At 37.2% G+C, this 20,958-nt stretch overlaps 1 protein-coding gene and 1 non-coding gene across 5 annotated transcripts in view; one reads left to right on the forward strand and one right to left on the reverse strand.

Annotated features, from left to right (window-relative positions):
* The window catches only part of SNTG1 (syntrophin gamma 1), a 956,656-nt gene that overhangs the window by 596,656 nt on the left and 339,042 nt on the right, over positions 1–20,958 (forward strand). The window lies entirely within an intron of this gene.
* Positions 13,956–14,120, reverse strand: LOC111764644 (U1 spliceosomal RNA). Its single transcript, XR_002797210.1, has one exon. It is a non-coding gene; the product is annotated as a U1 spliceosomal RNA (small nuclear RNA).

Genomic DNA, 20,958 nt, shown 5'->3' on the forward strand with positions numbered 1-20,958 from the left:
TAGGCTCCATGGTGTGGTGGTTGTCCTTCTTCAACTCCATCTTAGCTGAGTGAGGTGAGTCCAATAAACCAGATTGTAGGTGCTGGAGTCTATTGAGGCTCAGGGCCTGGCTATCACATTGTCAGTCCAGAGATTCAGATCCCCTAAATATATCTTAAACCCCAACACCAACTACAACTCCAGCACAGTAGCATGAAAGTCTTATGAAGAGAGATCCCATCTGAGTGCAGATTCATCACACATAAACACCAGCTCCAAAGAAGGGCCATCTGACATGGCAGTTAAACCCATCTGCCATGACCATAGCACCCATGGGCTCTTTAGCCCTCAAAGGAACCAATACCTGGTGGTTGTATCTACTTTATCTGTCTCTTAGACTCTGCTCAGTTGTGCATAAGGGCAATCCTTCTGACAGCCTCCAGACTCTTTTTTAGAGACTCGTAGCCATATAAACGCATTTTTCCTTTCCATTTCCCCCTTACTTTAGGTCAAACAGCATTTTAAAGTCATGTTATTTTATGTAGACAGGGATATTCTGCTGATCTGCATTGAACCTTCCATTCAAGGTCATTTTCCAGTTGCATCATCAGTTGGTAGTTGATAGTGATCCCTCGGTGCCAGGGAGGCTCATCCCCGGGTGTCAAGTCCCACGCTGGGGGGAAGGCATTGCATTTACATGCTGAATTTGGCTTCGAGACTGGCCTCATTTGAGTAACATGAAGGCTGTCAGGAGGAAATTCCCAGGCACAATGCTGCTCTAGGCCTTGTTCTTATTTCAGGCATATCAGCTCACAAGCATAGTCATTAGCATCAGGGGCTCACTGTTGGACCCTCATTCCTTCCCGGTCCTTGCCGCTGCACCTGGAAGACTGTCTCTGCTCCCCTAGGGACCACGACAGAGCACCACCGGTCAGGAACCCAGTACCCCCCCAGCTGTAGTTTTTAATTGTTGCCACTATGAGTATATCCAAACATTAACATGCACCCTGGACATATGTCCTGTATAGCTCCCTGTCAGCCATATATCACCTGTCAATAGTATCCTATACCAGTATTCCTCCATTGCCATTGTTGAACCACTCTGTGATCCAGAACTTCCTGAATATTGAAGCCCAATATAACGTCAGGATCCCTTACTAGCAAAATGGCATATAGCGATGGGTTTAAAGGTTAGAGGATGTCATGTCATAATCCAAAACTGATTAAAAAGTGAAAAAATGTTATACAATCTTTTACAGTATTTCTTTCCTTGAAAATCAGTTGTGTGTTCAAATGTTTTTAATGATGATGATTTATATATATTTTGACAATAAGAGAAATTGATAAGATCAACTTTAAGTTATTAAGTCTTTTCCTGCATGGGATCCCCATGTATAGAATGCTTAAAGGCACTTACTTTTTTTAGAAACACAATATGTTAAATCATTGCATTAATTACACTATACCTCATTATCATCTTGGCTGTGTAAAGGGTGATGAGGGTAACTCATTCATGTTCAAGATCCACAGTTTTATGTGCTTGAACTTTGATGAAGGTGTTTTAAATATATAATATAATTCTTTCTTTTGTTCATCTTCTTTAAGTCAGCCAACCACTTTAAGTTTTCTTTTATTGCATTTGACATTTAAATCCTTTTGTGGAGTCATGACAAATCACAAAAGTAAAATAATAGCAATCATAAGTTTTTGGCAAAATACGGAATATAAAATAATGGATACTTTTTAAGACATTAAAATTATTTGAGTTTCTTTACAAAATTAATGCCTTTTTTAGTGCCACTACTATTACAACTTATACCGCTCTCCACACTCATCCTTTCTGTTTACTAAGCACTTTGTTTGTGCAAGGCCTTGTGCTGAGTGCTTTATATGTACTACTGACTTTCCTGATTGCTAAAATTTCAGAATTCTTATGAGAGTCAAGTAATTACCATTGCTATAGTTGTCCAAGTAGAAATACTACAGATCTAAAGATGCCGAAAACTAGATTGATAAAAGAAGTTTTTTCCAATAATTTTTTGCTTACGTGTCTTTAAACTTTTGGTGGAATCATTTTAGTTTGCCGTGAGGGACATGGAAATAATTACTTGGACTTTTTCATTTCAGGCTTGGTAGACAAAGAATAGGAAATATTTTCCTATATCTGATCAAGAGCATTTAAGAGAGGACTTCAAAAATCATAGATTAAAAAAGCATTACAGGGGAATGGATGTAGCTGCTTCCCATGTACAAGATAATAGGTTTGATCCCTGGTACCTCCTAAAAACAAAAAAATAAATGAAAAAAGCAACTCTCATTAGGGAGTGGATGTAGCTCAGTGGCTGCGTGCTTACTTCCTATGTACAAGATCCTGAGTTCAATCTCTAGTACGTCCTAAAAAATTTACAGAAATAAATGAATATGTGACTTGATTTTGATTGAATATGCAATATGAGATGAATAAAATGGATCCAGCTTTCACCAGTTCTTTCAACAATTTAATGGATTTTTATAATTTATTTTATTAGCCTCATTACTTTATGGTGTCTTTTTAATTGTGCCTGTTGATTAAAAACTCTTAGAACCACAAATTATGACTGTTAAAGCAACTTTGTGCTTGTTTATTCATTTTAAATAGAATAGAATATTTCAAAAGCTTATTAGTTCTAATTGTTAACATAAATCCCTTTAAAAACTTTGCTTTGCAATGTATTTCAATATTATTAAAACTCTAGTTTTGATTCTGGGGACTCAACATAAAAGCTACTTTCCAGGTATTTCCTGATTTTTGTGAAATAACTAACCAACAGGCTATACTTGAAAGTTAAGTTGACATGCCCACTAATTTGTTAGGAAAACCAAATGTCAGCTAAACTTTTGAAGAATATGGAAGTTTTATCATGCGTAAAATTTTCTTACGATTAAGGAGAGAATGATGAAACTCGGAGTCCATGCAACAGATGGAAGCACCCCCAAATGTATATCTGCTTTCATGTGCCCTCAGTTTGATATAATAAAGCAACATACCACCTCAAAACTACAAAGGCATGTTCACAGGACCACTGACTCTTACTTCCAGAAAGGAACATAACTCAGCCTCCACAGTTAGAGATAACCAAATCGACATCCAGAGGTTCTACATGGCTTTACCTAAGATGACAGTCAGGACCAGAATTGCATCTTAACCCACGGCCTTTCTGTGACACTGTGAAGTCCTGTTTAAATCAGTATTTTCAACGCGTGGTCCTTGACCTTTTGAACCAGAATCCTTTTGAATACCTGTGTAAAATTTAGTATCCTGAGTTTTCCCCCAGATCTACTGAATCGGAGTGGGGTATCTCTATCCTTAACAAGCACCATAGTAAGCAAATTTTGAGAACACTGATTTCTTTCAATAATAGAGGCCTAGAGAACATAAATAGTAAGGAAATACAACATAGATTTAGGTAATCAAGTGTTTTTTTCTACACCACTGGTATGACTAACAGAATCAGAATAACGTGGAGATATGCTCAATAACATTAATACAGATTTCTAGAACCTATCATGAAGATGATGATAGTGGTACTGGTGTGGGCACAGGCTATTCTAAGAAGCAGTTATATTTGGAAACCATTTGTCTGTATGATGGCCTAATATTGTTTTACCAAAAATATTAGCTAGGTGGAACAGGTGGAGCTCAGTGGTTGAGTGCATACTTCATGTATACAATGTCCTGTGTTCAATCTCCAGTACCTCCTAAAAACAAAAAAATAATAATTAGCTAGGCATTTTTGTTGAATATAGAAATTAAAAGTTAATTTCTTAAAGGTATTTTTAAAAGGTGCATATAAAGACTTTGATTTAATCTCTTGACTACTAGAAGTCCACTGAAGCCTATGATGTTTCCTAATTAGAAATATTAGAATTCATTAAATTCCCACAATGAAATCAATCAGAAGTTGCATATTGATTTTATTTACTACTATAGTAAAATCTTGAACTGTAGCCATTAATAAAAGATATTAATTACATCCTAAATATGCTTTGAAAATTCATTGATTCTTATTTTGCTTATAGTAGTGTTTTCATGGTGTTTCAGAATATTGCTACTTTTGATAATGAATAAATTGAAAATACAAAGAAATGTACATATTTTAAAAACTGCTAATGTATCTTTTCCCAGTTGTTATCAATCACTGTTAACTAAAAATATTAAAGCATTCAATCACAACTGCATTGGGAGATGATATCTAATAAATAGTCAATTGAAATGCAGCCCATTTAATTAGAGGCAACCCAAAGCCTAGACCTGCTTTCTTGCATATTATCTATAATAAAGTACACTTGTTTTGTCTCCAGGGAAAACAGATGTTGAGCCCATACCGCAATGGTATTAGCCATTAATTTCCTGATGTTGTAGCTCAAAAGTGAGTCCTTGCCTGATGTGCACCAGAGAGTCCAGTTAAGTGACATCAGGATTTTTGAGAAGAGAAAGAGTTTATTGCCAAGCACAAGAGCAAAAAGATCAGAAGCTCCCTTGGCCATAATTCTTTCTCTCTGAACTGGAGGTGTTTAGGGCTTTTATTGGATTGAACAGAGAGGGAGAAGGGATGTGATGGCTGAGGATAAGATAACAGTGCAATAGTGGGGAACATGGCAGATGTGTGTTGTGCTGACTCATGCACTGCATGACTAGAAAGTGACACTGTGAGATGATGGGGTTAGGAGTAGATTAATCTTTGAGTATGCACAGATTGATTTCTTGCTTAGTTCATTTGAAGTTTAAGGTTTAAGCTACGGCGCATGTCCGGTGGGCTAATTCTGATTAGTTTGGTTAGTTCTGGGCTGATTCATGTTATTTCATTAATAAACACTGAGGACTATTTATAGAAGTATCAGACTTTAGGATTGCAAAAACAAGATAAGGGGAAACAAGGGGGGGGGCAGTTATGAGCTATTTTGTTACTGTTCTGTTAGAAGGTAAAGATTAAACAGTTTACAAACCATAGCATCCGCATCAAAGAAGCAAGGCATCTGGGTTACAGTTCAGGGAGTTATGACATTTAGATATTTGCTTTTGACCAAATAAATAAAATAAATGAATCTTAAAAAAACAGTGTAACATCCATTAAAGTGATATTGCAATGTATCAGAGGGTTATTAATGTTTAAAATACAGTTAAGTGAATTAAAACATGCAAGTTAATGTATGATCATTTACACTGTTAGAGAAGTAATGTAAAATATATTTTGGTAAATAGTATAGACTAAATTTTTCTATTAGAGTAATTTCAAAATAAATCTGTATGTTGGTTATAATTGAAATTATCTCTGATCACATTTTAATAGGGCTGAATAAGGCTGACAGAATAGCTATCAAGTTTTATAATCTGTCCACTATGGAGCAAGTATACATGAACAATGGAATACATATACCTACTCTGTGTATTTCCATGTCACTTATCTTTTTATTTGTGTATTACCCATCTCACCCACATTTTTGAAGAGGGAGTTGGAACATTAGGTTATGGAAAAGGCATGGCTTATACCTTGCTCCAAAAAACTAAGCTTTGGTGAGTTTCTTAACCAATCTGAGGTTCCTTTTCTTCCTTTGAAAATTGGGCCTATAAAACCAATAACTTACTCTTACTGATTTCAAGTTATGCATGTTGAAATTCATCATTGTATATACATGGTATATGTAATCCAGTAGGCTTTCAAGAAATAGTCATTTATACTTATCTTACAAGACCAATTCATCATTGCAATATCAATTTTTCCCTATTTTGGAGGGATACCAATATAAAGCAAGCAATGAAATGTCACTTAGACATCACTATTGAAAAAGATTGAGATGTTAGATATCCAAGCAGTATATTTAAATATAAACATTAGCCATTCTGCATGTATCTATGTGACAAATATATACAATATTACAATGGAACTTAGTAAGAAAATATTTGGAAACTAATTCATTCAGTTCAGATAGATAGATATAGATAGATAGGTAGATTGATAGATCAATAGATAGATGATAGATAGATCAATAGATAGATAGATGATCGCTAGATAGACATAACAATGTTCACCTTATGTATAGGCTGAGAAGCGATGTAGGTAATATGGGGCAGAGGAATGGATTGGTTTTCCTTGCAGTTGAAGATAATCTTCATTTGGGGGTGGAGTTGGTCCCTCTTCATCATTTTGTTAGCTGTCCAGGGCAGGCCTGAGGAACTGCAGTGTAGGAGTTGTCTGCATATCTGCTTAGTTTCAGTGCTCAACCAGCATATGAACAATTCTAAGACTTTACGTATTTGAGAAATATATTTAACAGTAAATTTAAAATGATAGTTTCGGAGAGAAGGAGTTGAAGAATCAAGATTAGGGAACTTATAAATGGGTATAATTATGTTATATTGGGGAAAGAGGTGTGCATGTATTCACAGATGGGTCCCCTTGAGGGTGTGTGGACGTCAGGACGCTGGGCTGCTTGCCATGCTGTCTGAACCGCCGCAGTGCCCTTAGGGGCACTGTGATCTGAGGCTTTGTTTACTGTGGCAGTTTGTGAAGGTGGGCGGAGACCCGTATAAGCGCAACCTCTGGAATGATGTCCCGACTCCCTTTGAAAATTCTTAGGAAAACTCTATATTATTTAATATTTCCTCCTTTTAAGGTCTTTCTTGAAATGCATCACTGATTAACGCATTGCCATGTGTTACAATAATCCCTTAGTGCCAGTGGGCTCATCCCGCTCATCCCCAGGAATCATGCGCATGCCTGGGGGACCCTAATGAGCCTATTTGCAGAGCTGGGCTTAGAGTCCACATTTGAGTAACAAGGAGATTTTCAGGAGGCAACTCATAGGCATTAATTAAATTTAGGCTTAATTTCATTATTATAGGAATAAGGTTTGTAAGTGCAAGCATTAAGATTGAAGGCTTGGCTCATTGGCCTGTACTCTTTTATTAGGCAAGGGCTATATAATCCACAGCTTTTTGCCATTTTATTTGAGATAGTAGTAGGACCTCCCCAGGAAGGGAGTTTAATATTTTGTTAGCTATTCTGTGAGCCTTTATCCATCTAAAAAACATACCTATAGTAACCAAGATCCCATAGAAATATCTAGCTATATAACTTTCAAGATGTTCAAAAGACTCTGTCTGTCAAAACATCTGACTCTATCCCATCTTTACTGTCTTACCTGGATTATGTTAACTGACAGGTAGAACTTAAATTTATATACTTGCCTTGCTTCTCATAGAAAGTTCTTCACATGTACTTTCAGAGAAACCTCAGTGTTTTAGTTTGCCATAGGGCTGTCAATGCAAAATACCAGACATGGGTAGGCTTTTATAATGCAGATTTATTTGGGGTAAAAGCATTCATTTCTAGGCCATAAAAAGTCCAACTCAAAGCACCATAAGAGGTGCTCTCTCACTAAAGTCAGCTACTGTTGATCCTGCTTTCTGGGCATGTGCCAAAGCAAGATCTTATCCTTCCCCTCTGAGCTCACTGTCTCTTGGATCTCATGAGATCTCCTCCTTCTCCTCTGGGCTCACTGTCTCTTGGAACCAAGCTCCTAGAATTCATCTGTGAGCAACCAGACAGAAGACTTGTCTCTTTCTGGGTCTTCTCTATCAGTGTGAGCTGCTCTGCTTTCTTCCTGAGTTGAGACATAATCTATCAGACGTATGGTAAGGCTTGTCTCCACTTGAGCTTCTCCATGGGCCCAGGCTCTTAAGAGCTTTGTGCTTAAGTGATCTCGTAGTCCTCTCTCATAAGGCAGGGTCAAAAATGATGACTTCCTTTTCCTGTGTCTGTGTCTTTATGTGCCTCCATTTTTATCAGACTCAGCAAGAAGGTGAGTCATGCCTCACTGACATGCCCAATGGAAAAGTTTCACACCCACAGGAATGGATTAGTCCACATTCCTCCACTACCATTTTTTTTGTTGTTGTCAGAGAAGTTGTGAGTTTACACAACAGTCAAGCAAGTTTCCCATACATCACCCTACCACCACCACCACCACCTTGCATTGTTGTGGACCATTTGTCACAAATGATGAAAGAACATCAGCAAAATATTACTAACTATATCGCATGGTTTACAATTGGTGTATTTTTTCCCACAAAACCCACTTTCATTAACATCAAGTGTTAGTATTGTATATTTGCTATGGTTCTTGTGGAAATATCCTCAGACATGTACTGTTAACCACGATCCAGCATCCACCATGGGCTTCCCTGCGTTATTCAGTCCTGTGTTCTGCTCTCTTCATCCAAAATACATTACTCAGTGGCTCTCCATTTCATGAGAGTTGTGCTGTCATCACCCAGTCAATTTTAGGACATTTTCTTAATTCCAAGAGGAAAAAATCCCATACCCCTTATTAGCCCCCTATTTTTTACCCTTTGCTTTGATAAAGTACCTTCTTTGCTGTTGCTGCAAGAACATTATGATATTATTATAAACAACAGATCATAAGTCTCTTTAGTTGTATTTTCCTTTGTGTCATCATATCCTTAACCCCTTGTAATACGGAAGTACACTTTTTCTAGTTCATAGAAGAACATACTTGTGTTTTACTATTAACCACAATCCTCTTCTACCCCCAAATTCTCCGTTAATACAGTCCTTATATTATCCTCTAGCTTTCTTTCAATTGAGCTTTATGTCACTAAACTACCAATTTCAGCCACCGTCACCTTCATACCTTAGCAGTGTTAGTTATACTCACTATAATGTGTTACCATTGTCTCTATCCATTTCCACACATTTACATTCAACCTTATTAAAATTCTACAAACATTAAGCTTCAGTTCCCCCTTCTCAACCTTCATTCCTTCATTCTCTCTCTTAGTAACTTATGCTCTAGAGTTTAATTCCAAGTAATTATTTGGGGACAAACACAAAAGGTATATATGTGTCTTTGTGTATATATGTGTGTGTGTGTGTATGTACTTCACAATGTTTACCTCTTTTTTAAATAGACAATTACAAATTTTTGGATTATTACTTTCTACTCCTGAAGTCACATAGGTAAGAGGTGGCCATAATTAAACTTAACTCCCACTTATGAAATGTTTACTATGTGACAAGATCTTTGACATAAAGAAGACACAGTTTTGATCTCATGAAATGAGATGTAATGTCAGAGGAAAAAACCTTGCAATCTAGTGTGAGAATTTAAATAACCAAATTCTATACAGAGCACAGACTGAGAAATAAGTTCCCTCTGTGGGAGTCAGAGAATACATTACAAGGAATTCCACCTCTGAGCTGAATTTTGGAATGTAGACTGAATTTGTATATAATGTGCATTTGAATGAAGGAGTTCCCAATAGGCTGTTTGTGAACATCACAACTGAATTTAGAATTTAACAGAAGTTATACTGAAAAACATTTTCTGTGTCTCTCCATCTGTCCACGCAGTAAATATAACAATTTAGTCATTCTGCATGCATCATAAATGAATTGTACTCAAATAAAAAGGCCCTCAATATCTCCATGCTTTTCTCAAAATGACTTTTATTCTTGCCTGTGGAGAATAGAGAGAAACAAGGCCTCTAGAGTAAGCAAATAGTGTGCATGCTTCCTGCAAAACATTCTTGAGGTAATGCTTGGTGAATTTCTATTTTGTGAGGTGCAAAGACAGCCTTTTCTTAAATTTCAAGAGGATGAGAAAGTTGCAGTTTTCCTTGAGTAGAGATGATTAAATTCCAGGATGCTTATATTTAACAAGTACCAACATAGATTCACAAAATATAGGCATTAATGCTATAAACTTAAGTATGTTTAAATTAATTTGTAAATCTCAATTTTTGAATCTAGTGATCCATACTAAGTTTTCAAAAGTAACAGTGAAACTCTGGATTAACTCTTGGGACTAGTGATGTGTAAGACTGTATCATTTTACTGTGTGATTAAATGGATATTTTTTAATCGTTGTTGAGTTGTTAAAAAATGCGTAATTTCTGTCTCAGTTTCCTCATCTTAGGACAGATATTGATTTTCCAGGACTGTCTGGATGTCAGAGAGACCATGAGTGGGAAGCTGTTTAAAGAGTTAAGAGTTCTAAACTCGCATGAGACATTATACATTTTATTATGGTTGAACATACATTGGAGGATATTTTTGAAGAGGCCAATATATTTGCGGCTAAATGTTACGTCCTTTCTTACACTCAGAATTCCTCACATGCATATCTGATGATGCCAACCACGTCTGGAGTTACCTGTCAAGGTCAAGGTTGACACCACCTGGCTCTCCTTCCTCATCATTGCTAATCACTATGTCTTTTTGTCTCCGCTGCTTACTAAGTTCACTCATCACCTCACCCTGAGCCACTACAGAAATCAACTAACACAACTTCCAGGCTCTACTCTTGGGGCTTTCTATCTGAGCCTACTCTCACAAAGAGTTTAAAGCATCCAGACCTTTGCCTCCTCACCGACATGAAGCGAGGTCCACCGTGGGAAATTCCTGCCTCGGCAAACCCGCTAATTCAACTGCCGCTTCATTCTGTCCTCAGTTTAGCTCACATCATTTCTTCTTCAGAGGCAGCTCTTGCCACTCTGTGACTACCTATTTCAGTTCTACCAAATTAAAGCCATAGATATAGTGGATAAGAACGTAAACTCCCTGCTCAAAGGACGTGGGTGTAAACCTGGCTTTCTCTTGCCCAGCTATGTGAACTTGGACAAATTGCTTAAATCCTCCGTTGTTTAACATTCTCATATATGTAACAGAGGTATCAGCCATACCCATTTTCAGAAAGTTGGTGTGAGCAGTAAATGAAAGAATACATGTACACAGCAAGTGCCTAGCACATAATAAGCCTACTTAGTCAATACTACGTATTGTTCTCAGTAGTAGTATAATTCTACAGAACCCTTCTTGCTGGGTCTACTTTTACCCTAGCCTCTGCTGAGGTGAAAGCTTCCAGGAGGCACAGCCCCTGCCCCCTGTCCCAGGTGTAAGAATACCTCTTGCTGCCAGGTGGAGTTGAGGGAGTTGACATCTCGCAGGGCAGCTCCCTGCCTAGGAAAGAGCTCTCCCTGCATCTGGAAGCTATGTGCTCAGTGCCAGCTACTCAGGGGTGCTGGATTCAGCACAGGTATCGTAGTAGTCCTCCACTGGCCACCCAGCCATCTCTTCTTTCCAGCCCCCTTCTACCCTTTCCAGCCCTCTGTTTTCTTCTCTGGGGTCACCTCCCAAAGTAAACTATCGTTATGCATGCTCTTGAATCAGGTTCAGCTTTCTGGCATGGAAGTGAAGTGACCAAGGCTAAGACTTCTTAATTATTTAAGATCCAGATAACTTGATTTTTTTTTTAAGATTTATTTATTTCTGCACCCCCCCCCCCCAGGTTGTCTGCTCTCTGTGTCCATTTGCTGTGTGTTCTTCTGTGTCTGCTTGTATTCTTGTCAGTGGCACCTGGAATCTGTCTCATTTTGTTGCATCATCTTGCTGTGTCAGCTCTCTGTGTGTGCGGTGTCACTCCTGGGCAGGCTGCACTTTTTTTTTGCGCTGGGTGGCTCTCCTTACAGGGTGCACTCCTTGAGCATGGGGCTCCCCTATGAGGGGGAAACCCCTGTGTGGCAGGGCACTCCTTGCACACATCAGCACTGCGCATGGGCCAGCTCATCACACGGGTCAGGAGGCCCTGGGTTTGAACCTTGGACCTCCCATGTGGTAGGCAGATGCTCTATCCATTGGGCCAAATCTGCTTCCCAGATAACTTGATTTTATTCCATGCACCTTTTCAGGTCACTCCAGTCTAGGTTAGAATATTGCTGTTTATGCCATTTGGGAGTCAGTCGAAGCAGAAGTGTGATAAATCTGATTTCTGATTTGTATTTATTACGAAATCTGTTATTCAATCACATGAGTGTCTACAATGAACTCAAATCAGTTCTTTACAAATACTACTAGCACAACTCCTGTTATCATTCTCTGAGGCTTAATTTGTTATCCCAAGATTATAGTTGAGGAAGCTAAGCCTGAGAGAATTTAAATAATTTTGCAATTACTTACAGCTAGTAAGTGTGAAGTCTGAATTCAAATCAGATCTTAACGCCAAAGTTGATGTTTTCAGTAATGTTTTATTATTAAGTGTATACTGTCTTCCCAAAAAAAGACTAGTATGTCTCTTTTCATATTTCAAACCAAACAAAATAATATTTATTAAATTTGAAAATGTTGGTTTAAATTATTTTAGAGAGAATTTCATTATTTGTAAACATAATATTTCTTCAATAAATAGCTAAGTCCCACTCAGAAAAAAATATACCTAGGTTTTAAATGTATTGAACTCCATTTTGAATTTGGCCACATAACTGAGTGATTTTAGGATACTCATACTGCTTTACTGGCCCTCCCTTTTCGCAATAAAATAAAGAGGAAGTTAAACAACAATGATGGTCACAGCCCTGCTTGGTTGTAACATTTAATCATCTGTTAATGTGGTTATATATTTGATGGATTAATAAACTGAGATAATTTTAGGAAGCTTGATCACTCATAAAACTGTTCCTAAAAGTGATTTATTTTAGTTATCACCATCATCAATTGATTTTCTACATCTTTAATATTTCTTCTTACTACCTTCTAATAGCATTTTTAATAATAATGACATCCTGTCTTACAAGAGGATTTAACTTATTGAGTTGAATATGTGTGTCCCTTGCTGTTTACCTGAAATCTCTGCATTTGTGTTGAAATACAGAATATAGGAGAAGACCTAGCTTGATGGGTAAGGTCCCCAGGGAAAGATTAGTTCTGTCATTTTGCCACATTTTCTACCACTTTTTAAGTGTCTAAGTCTTCTCTGCTTATTGCTAAAATCAGACCAGCTTCCTTGGGGCAGTTTGATAATCAGCAACTTTGCTAATAAGCACAGTAAAAGAACCTAGAGCATTATTATGTCCTGGGAGTTTGATATGCCATTAGGGAGCTTCTAAATAAAAAAACTGCATATTAACAAGATCTCAAGGTAATGCCATTGCATAGAAAAGTTTGAAACACATGGCTATAAAGTGTGGCTCAAGTACTGACTTAGCCACTTACGGAATGAAGACAATCATATTTTGTACAGTGAAAAGTAGAATATATTTTATTATTATTGGTAAATTTTATGCTACACATCTTTTCTATCAGTAAAATTTCTAATAAAAATATTTCTGTGGCCACATACACCTTTTCTTTTTTTGAGAGCTGGTCATTAAACAGTTGCCATTACACCACTGGGTGGATCTCACATTACTTCAAACTAGCTTATTTCCTTAGTAGACAACTACAGTTATTAAACAGTTGTTATGAGAGAAATGAGGAAACTAAAGTTCACATATTTGGATTTCAGTTCTTTGGTTGCAGTTTTGGGCACATTTTTAACCTCTCCATAAAGTAAAAATACACCTATGTAAATCTTAGTCCTGAAACATAACACAGTTGGAATTTGTAATATATTACTGAAAAATTCTGGAAAAGCTGCATATAAATTAAACTTGTAAATAGGATATTGCTCCCCACCATTGGCTTATATTATTTCAGAAATGCTCGATATTGCTTTTTGTGTATTATCCCAGTTCTCTGAGGCAGTTAATAGTGCAATTTGCAAGCTCTAGGGAGTTCCAGAGTTAAAGAACATTATGTGGAGAAGTTAAATAGTTCACAATCACCTAATAATTTTCTAACTTATAATTATTAACCTGGAGCAAATGGTCAAACCATGTGCTGCAACGGTCCAGGCTAGAAAAGACAAATAAACTTCATTAGATTTTCAAAGGGATTCCATGACCCCCAATAATTAATAACAACTAGTCTGGCTTTCAAGGTAGAAAATGATGGTTTTTTTAATGTGGCATTTATGACATCAGGTGTAACACGTTAGGGTTTTTTCAAATTAGCTGAAGATGTGCCTCATGTTTTGTTTTATTTTTTAATATTTTTTGAACAAAAACAAAAAAAAAACAGAAAAAAAAACCCACTAAAAAACAGGGGAGAGGGCGAATGCAGTTCCCTTTACCACAAATATGTATGCAGTGGGGTTTCCCACATTTGGGGAAATGGCAGGGGTCAGCACACCTGGAGTGCAATGGCCAAGCCCCACCTGGGAAAGCCCCTTTCATGACCACGGTATCTCCCCTGCTAAGTAAGTGTGTGTAATTTATGTTTTGAATATAAATCCTCAATGTTTTGGACATGTCTCTGGTTTGTATAAAAGCATAATTTAATCCCTTCTTCAGGGCTAAGAGGAACGTTTTAGAAATTTCAACCACAGTTCTTTCAACCTGGTAAGACTGGAAATAGTCAATCTTTTAATTTTGCTATGAGAAAATTGGGACCAGAGAAATGGGTTTTCGCAAAGCCACACAGCTGGTAATTGGCAGAGATGATGGCTAAATGCATGCCTCCAAACTCCCAGTCCAGTTCAATGTTCAGGATGCTAGGCTGCTTTTCTTGAATGGATTTTGATGCCTGCGGTCACCAGTGAAAATAATTCTGAAAATTTAGTCAGAGTTAACTGGGTCATTGCATTGTGAACTGTTCTCCAAATAGTTGACTGGTGACTCAATTGTTCCAGATAGAGGACTTCTAGGACCTAATCATTTTTTAAGGTTTTGTTTTTCCATTTAATTCATAGAGTATTATTCCAATTTATGTCTTTCCCTGTCTTTTCATTGAGAACCATTTATAATACCACATTTCCCCCAAACATTTGCCTTTCAAGGGCATATGAGATTTCTGCAAATAACTGCAAAGAGAAAAGAAAAGCCAAATGTCCACCAAAATATTATCATCATTGATAAAATACAAAGGCTGATTATTATGGCAATGCAGGTAAAAACAATGTTCTTTCTGTAGAAATATTTGGTAATAATTTTGAAATAGCATGGTGATTAATTTTTATTTCCTTGATATTTAAGTGTTCATTTAAACAAAATAGCAAGCTTGTTATTTTTGGAATCATGGAAAAAGAGATCATAATATGTAACTAAATGCTGTGTAACAAAATTATACCAGGACTTTCAAATTTAATAAATATTATCCCCAGACCACAGTTTATCCTAAACATCTGAGCAGTCAAGTGGCTTATCTTTTGTGGAGACTGTAACAGATGGCACATTTTCACCGCAGGAGGGACACAAAAGGTCTTGATTTTCTACCTAATCTGTGCCAAACATCTCCCCAAAACACAGGCTAGGGTCACAGAAAGGGGATGGGGACCTTAATAATTACCTAGCACCGTGGGTTTTAGATGTTGTACTGCAGAAATCCAGGTTTGAAGATGAGTGCCCTTAGCCTGCAAAAGGAAAGAAAGTCAACCTGAGAACTCTAGCTTGCTCTCACCTCTATAGTACTGTGGACTTCTGAGAATTTATGTACTTCCATATTTGAGGGAACAACCCATTCTATAGCTACATCAATAAACAAATAAAATAAAATCCTCAAGGAGATTTTATGTTTTTTTTAGCAGATGGAAAACTGGCTTAGGTTGGAAGCTTTTTGCCACATCAATGGAATGTTTTCCTGGTGAAGAGCAAGGCCCTTGAATGCCAATACCCTAAGAGCTTGGAGAAGAAAATAAATGAGTGACCATGGCATGTTGCAACCTGGATAGGTGGAACCTGAGATCCAGAGAAGGGTGAATGCTCTGCAGGAGTAAAAAATTTAATACACAAACAAACTGTGTGTGCAAGGCCAGAATCAGTCCATGATTTGCTCTTTGTGTTCCTTGATGTAGAGGGTACTTGAATGTCTAGAGTAAGATAATGTGTTTTGGAAGCAAACATTTTTGAAATGTATGCATACTGTGATAAAGCATAAAGTTTGTGACATGACCTTTCATGGCCATGGAGCCTGATTCTTTGCTCTGATGCCATCGGGCCCCCTTCAGGAGGGATGGCTGGTTGGAGAGTGGAGCCAGGTGGTCATGGCCTCTGAGCTGATAAGGCGGGAGTCGTGGAAGTGGAAGTTTGACAAGAGATGTCTGGGTGACATTCCTAGAAACTAATTTCAGAGTCAGGGGTTTGGGCATGAAGCGAATGCAGATTGTAGGGGAGCCAAATGGAGGAGATGAGCGAGTACCAAGAACTACAGTAGGTAACCAAATGGAAGGCTGCTGGGTGTAGTAGCTATAATAATATAAGATGCAAATAAGTAGTAAAGGATAGAAGCAGGGACATGGGAGAGGTTTGGGTTTAATCCTACTATGTGTTTCTTGGGGATATTATTCCCATTTAAAGGGGGTCAGGCTAATATCTTGAGAAAATCCTCTAACGGTATAAGGAATATTGAGAATTTTACATAATCTGATTATGTAGATCATAAAATAATTTACTTATAATTCTCCTCTTCATATTTATAACAAAATTGGCAATTAGTAAAATTTAAGACATTATTTATATTGAGATTTGAGTGTTCATGTATCCTAGAACAGAGAAAAGCATTTTTTCCTCTATAACCCTCCTGATTTTTCCTTAGCTGTAATAAAATTTTGACCTGTGTACTTTTAATAATTTAGATTTTTTTCAAAATGCTAACACACATTGTGCCTTATTTGAACTTCACATCACTGCAGCAGAGGGAATCAATCACTTTCTTCATTGGATAGAAAACAGTTTTGAGACTGAGAGAGCTTAATAAATAATTTAGCACATAAGTAGGGATACAGCCAAAAGGAAAGGCACCCTGACTCATGGCCAGGTGGTTTTTACACTGTGCATATCTCCTTTTTGTTTCTTTGTCAAGTTGGACCCTTATATTCATTTGCCTTCATGCATCTCAGGGCCTCCTTTTAATGAATGCTGTGTTTCCCTATGTGTTTGGAAAGAATATTTCCTGACCTTAGTCCTGTTCATCTCTGCCTTCTCTTGTAAGTCTATATGTTGATCAATTTTCCTGTTCTCTTTACATCCTGCATTTAGAATATATGACTTTTAATCGAGTTCCTCAAAATCAAAAAGTCTACCCCAAACTGCTGAAAACAGGAACAGAGACCATTGCCCAGTGGAAGGCCAAGATGAGCATATTGGAGGGAAGTGATTGAAAGTAGCAGCAAAATCATCTACTCTAAAATAGATGGACCAGAGCAGCTCAAGTGGTTCATCATCGGAGATGCTTTCCTCTTGTTTACACCATGAACCCATAACACTTTCTACATCCCTATCCTTTCTGCAGAAATTAAATGTGCTTCTGCTGTGAGCTGGCCCCGTACCAGGCAATGTAATGAATTAGTGTTCCCAGGAGAGTGTCGGTGACCCCAAAACACAAGGTGAATCCTTCAAATTTAAGATGTGTCTTCAACTGTTGGCTTAAGTTATTTATCTGCATGAAATAAGAATACCTAAAAGACACAGTTCTTGAGGAATTCAGGAGGTCTGTATACGAGGTACATGAGAGGAGATATCAGCTGGGAGTTGGGTCTGAGTGGGCTTGACTTAAGTTTTAGAATGGTAACCCTGGGTTCCCCGGAGGCCCCCTAGTGACTGTATCATCATTTTTATCCCCATTGTATTTTGACCAATTTGTTTTGGACCAATTAATTTCTTTCCAGTCATGGCACAAATGAAGATTTGGAAGCACAATGTGGTGAAGGGACATGATGGGTTTGGGAGACTGAGGATGAAATTTTTGTATTCCATAGTTTTGCTTAGGGCAAATCCTATAAATAGACACCATTTCCCCTCCAGTAAACTGAACTGTCAAAGTAAGCACAGAGTATTATGGAAACTCTTTATACTCATCACTTAAAGCACTGTAGAAATTTATCTAAATAATTTAAATACAAATTGAAAAAATATTTTTTGAACCAGTAATTCTGTTCTATTTTACACTGACTCAAGTCTCCAACATTTTCCCATGTGCATTCAGTTGTAGAAGTAGTCCCTTTATTTTGTCAGTCTCCTGCCAAATGGAGCATTTTGAAAGGAAGCAGCAGTATTTTTGTAAGCAGCATGCCTGAGTTTCGTGAAATGTGTCTAACTATGTTTTTCCCATTTGGGGTACAAAAATGAAATCTGATCCAATGTGATTGATGCTGTTTTGAGCACAATTGATGGCCATGGCCCTGGTGAGTTTCTGAGTATCAGATCTAATTGTAGAAGGTATATGTTTGGATAGGGGCCAGGTCTGACAATCTGTGCCATAAAAATGCAGTACCCTATAGGCATTCAGAAGCAATCAACTCTTATGTCTACTTCTCATGGGCAGGGATCAGGTTTCCCCACTGTTTCTTTAAGTCACTTATGTAATAATGGTAGAAACACAGATTTCCTGAAGCCGTCAGGCATATCCATGTTGTGTGGCTATAGGGATTCAAAAAGGGGCAAGATGACATAGGTAATATGTACATATAATGCTTCTGTAAATATGAAAACTAGCTTTATCATATTATTTGCACAAGCTGCATGCATTATTTTCGTCTCACTATTTTAATGGACAAATTTTTCTCATACTCATATTTTAAGAAATTTCATTCCAAACAACTTTATCTTTTTCCCTAGTAAAGCTTATTTTAAATACTGATAAATCAACAAACTATTTTCTATTCCTAAATATAGTATTGAAAGTGTTTTGAGATTATGTTTTTGTTGCTATTTTATTTTCTAACATGGGTCAAATTATTTAAAAGCTGATAATTTCAGATTAAAATAGGAAAAAATAATATGGAGAAGATGAATGTTCCTCTAGGAGAAAAAATACTTTTTGTTTTGTGAGGGAAAAAAGATTAACTTTGAAGATTTCAGTGGAGTTACTAATTAAATTATGTTACTAATGAATCAACTGTTAAATGAGTGCTTTTTCAGAGTTTTTATAGTTTCATTTAAAATAGCTAGTATGCTATATTTTCTAGAATCTATTATGCTATTGAAATTGCCAGTGTCTGTTAGCTCTGCTTAATTATTTTTCAGAAATACCTAGAGACGTGTTATTTTAGTCAGTTATTGTCACAATGATACTGCTTAATAAAACCATAAAATCTCAGTGGCAAATCACAGTCTGGGGGTTGGTTGTTGCAATGCTGCTCCATCAGGGATTTAGGGGGGAGGGCTTCAGCCTTACCCTGTGTCCTGTGAGTCACCTGGGCGTAGTTTTGCTCTGTGTCATTCAGGTCAAAGGCCACATTGACAGCATCTTTCCAGGGGAGGAGATCTTGTAGCATAGCAATGGCAAGAGTAGAAAATAGCAAGTGAGAACAAAGACTTCAGAAAAAGTATCATAAGGTCGTGTCTAATCATTCATCATTGACCATAGAAAGTCACATGGTCAAACTCAAGGTCAAGACATAGACAAGGGCAAGTTCCCCATGCCGAGGCCATGGCAAGGGAATGCATGCTGGGAAAGATGGAGACTCTGGTTTGATCTTTGCCCTTCCTGCCGGTGTCTATGCTTCAAAGCTTGTGGTTTCTGCAACTCTGATATCTTCCATTGATTCAATGGAGGAAAAATGTTATCAAAATAAATTTCACCTAAATGATAGCAGTTACCTACAATATTCTCTTGCTGTGGTGTTTTACTTTGTAAAAGTATTTTTGTTTTTTATTAACACAGACACATTATTATAATTGGACTGAAAATACTAAATGTGGATAAGTTAAATCTCATGACATTTGCCAGTTTTATATAAAATGGGAATAGACCAAAAGGAAAAGATAACATTGTATACCTGCTTTCCATAGAAAGAATAATAGTAAGTGCAAATGGACTGAGGGTGCATAAATGTACCCTTGGTAGATAAAAAATAATGGCCTATCAAATCATGAAAAGACATGGAGGAAACTTAAATATATATTGCTAAGTGAAAGAAGCCAGTCTGAAAAGGGTAAATACAAAATGAGTCCAACTATATGAAATTGTGGAAAAGGCAGAATTATAAAGAAAATAGGTAGATCACTTGTTCCAAGGAGTACATGGGCGGGATAATAAAGATGAATAGGTAAAGCATGGGGGACTTTTTAGGGTAGCACACGGTTCTGTACAATACTGTAGTGGAAGCATGAGATCATACATTTCTCAAAACTCATTGAATTTCACAGCACAAAGAATGAACCTTAATGTATACAGAAAACTACCACCACCACCAAAAACAACCTTTAGGATGTTGGGAGATCCCAGCATGGAATGAAGAATGTTCTAACTGTACTACAAATGCATGGAACAGCCTCACTGGAGGCGATGGGCCAAAGGTGCTGACCTAAGTAACTCTGAAAGGGAATGGAGTCTGTTAAGACAAAAGGCAAAAGGAACTGTATAAAAGCAGTACTCTAGTTATTAACATTGTTTCCATTAGTGATAGTAAAACTCTGGAACTGAATGATTAAGTAAATGGATGACATATGTGGAAGCCAGTTTTCTTACTGTTGGAGTGGGAGGTTACAGATAAGCAAGCGGAGGAAATGGCAATGATCAACATGTTAATGAAAGAGTAGGGACACGGGAATGAATGCATGTTTAGCTTAATAAACACTTGGAGGGTTACGTATAGAACTATTTACAGGTACGAGTATGTCCGTAAGTTACATGTAGATAGATGTATTTCCTTGCTCTGAAAGTTGACATGGTCTAAAAGAAATGATAACCCAGTGACAAGCTCATCAAGCACCTGTGTTTTAAATACCTTTCACCAGTAAAAGAAGCCAGTGATTATTGAACAAATGGTTTAATCTTGGATTGGGACAGGAAATATGTAAGATGGAAGAATTTGTCCAATAAGATTAATACAGTAGCATTGGACTATAACTCAAAGTATTAAATACATACCCATGAGCTCACACTAGTATAAAGAAATTACAAAATAAAGACAGAAATAAATTCGTAGGGAGGGGAATGACAAATATTTTATGATGATGATGCAAATAATTGTGTAGAGACTTTACCCTCAAGGCAGTTGAGCATAACTCCCCACTTTTAAGTGTGGGCTGCACATAATAACTTGCTTCTAAAAATTACATTATAGAAAGGGGGTTTGGAGAAGAGTCACTTTGCAGGGTAGAAA

This window comes from Dasypus novemcinctus, chromosome 14 (genome assembly GCF_030445035.2).
Source record: "Dasypus novemcinctus isolate mDasNov1 chromosome 14, mDasNov1.1.hap2, whole genome shotgun sequence".
Lineage (NCBI taxonomy): Eukaryota > Metazoa > Chordata > Mammalia > Cingulata > Dasypodidae > Dasypus > Dasypus novemcinctus.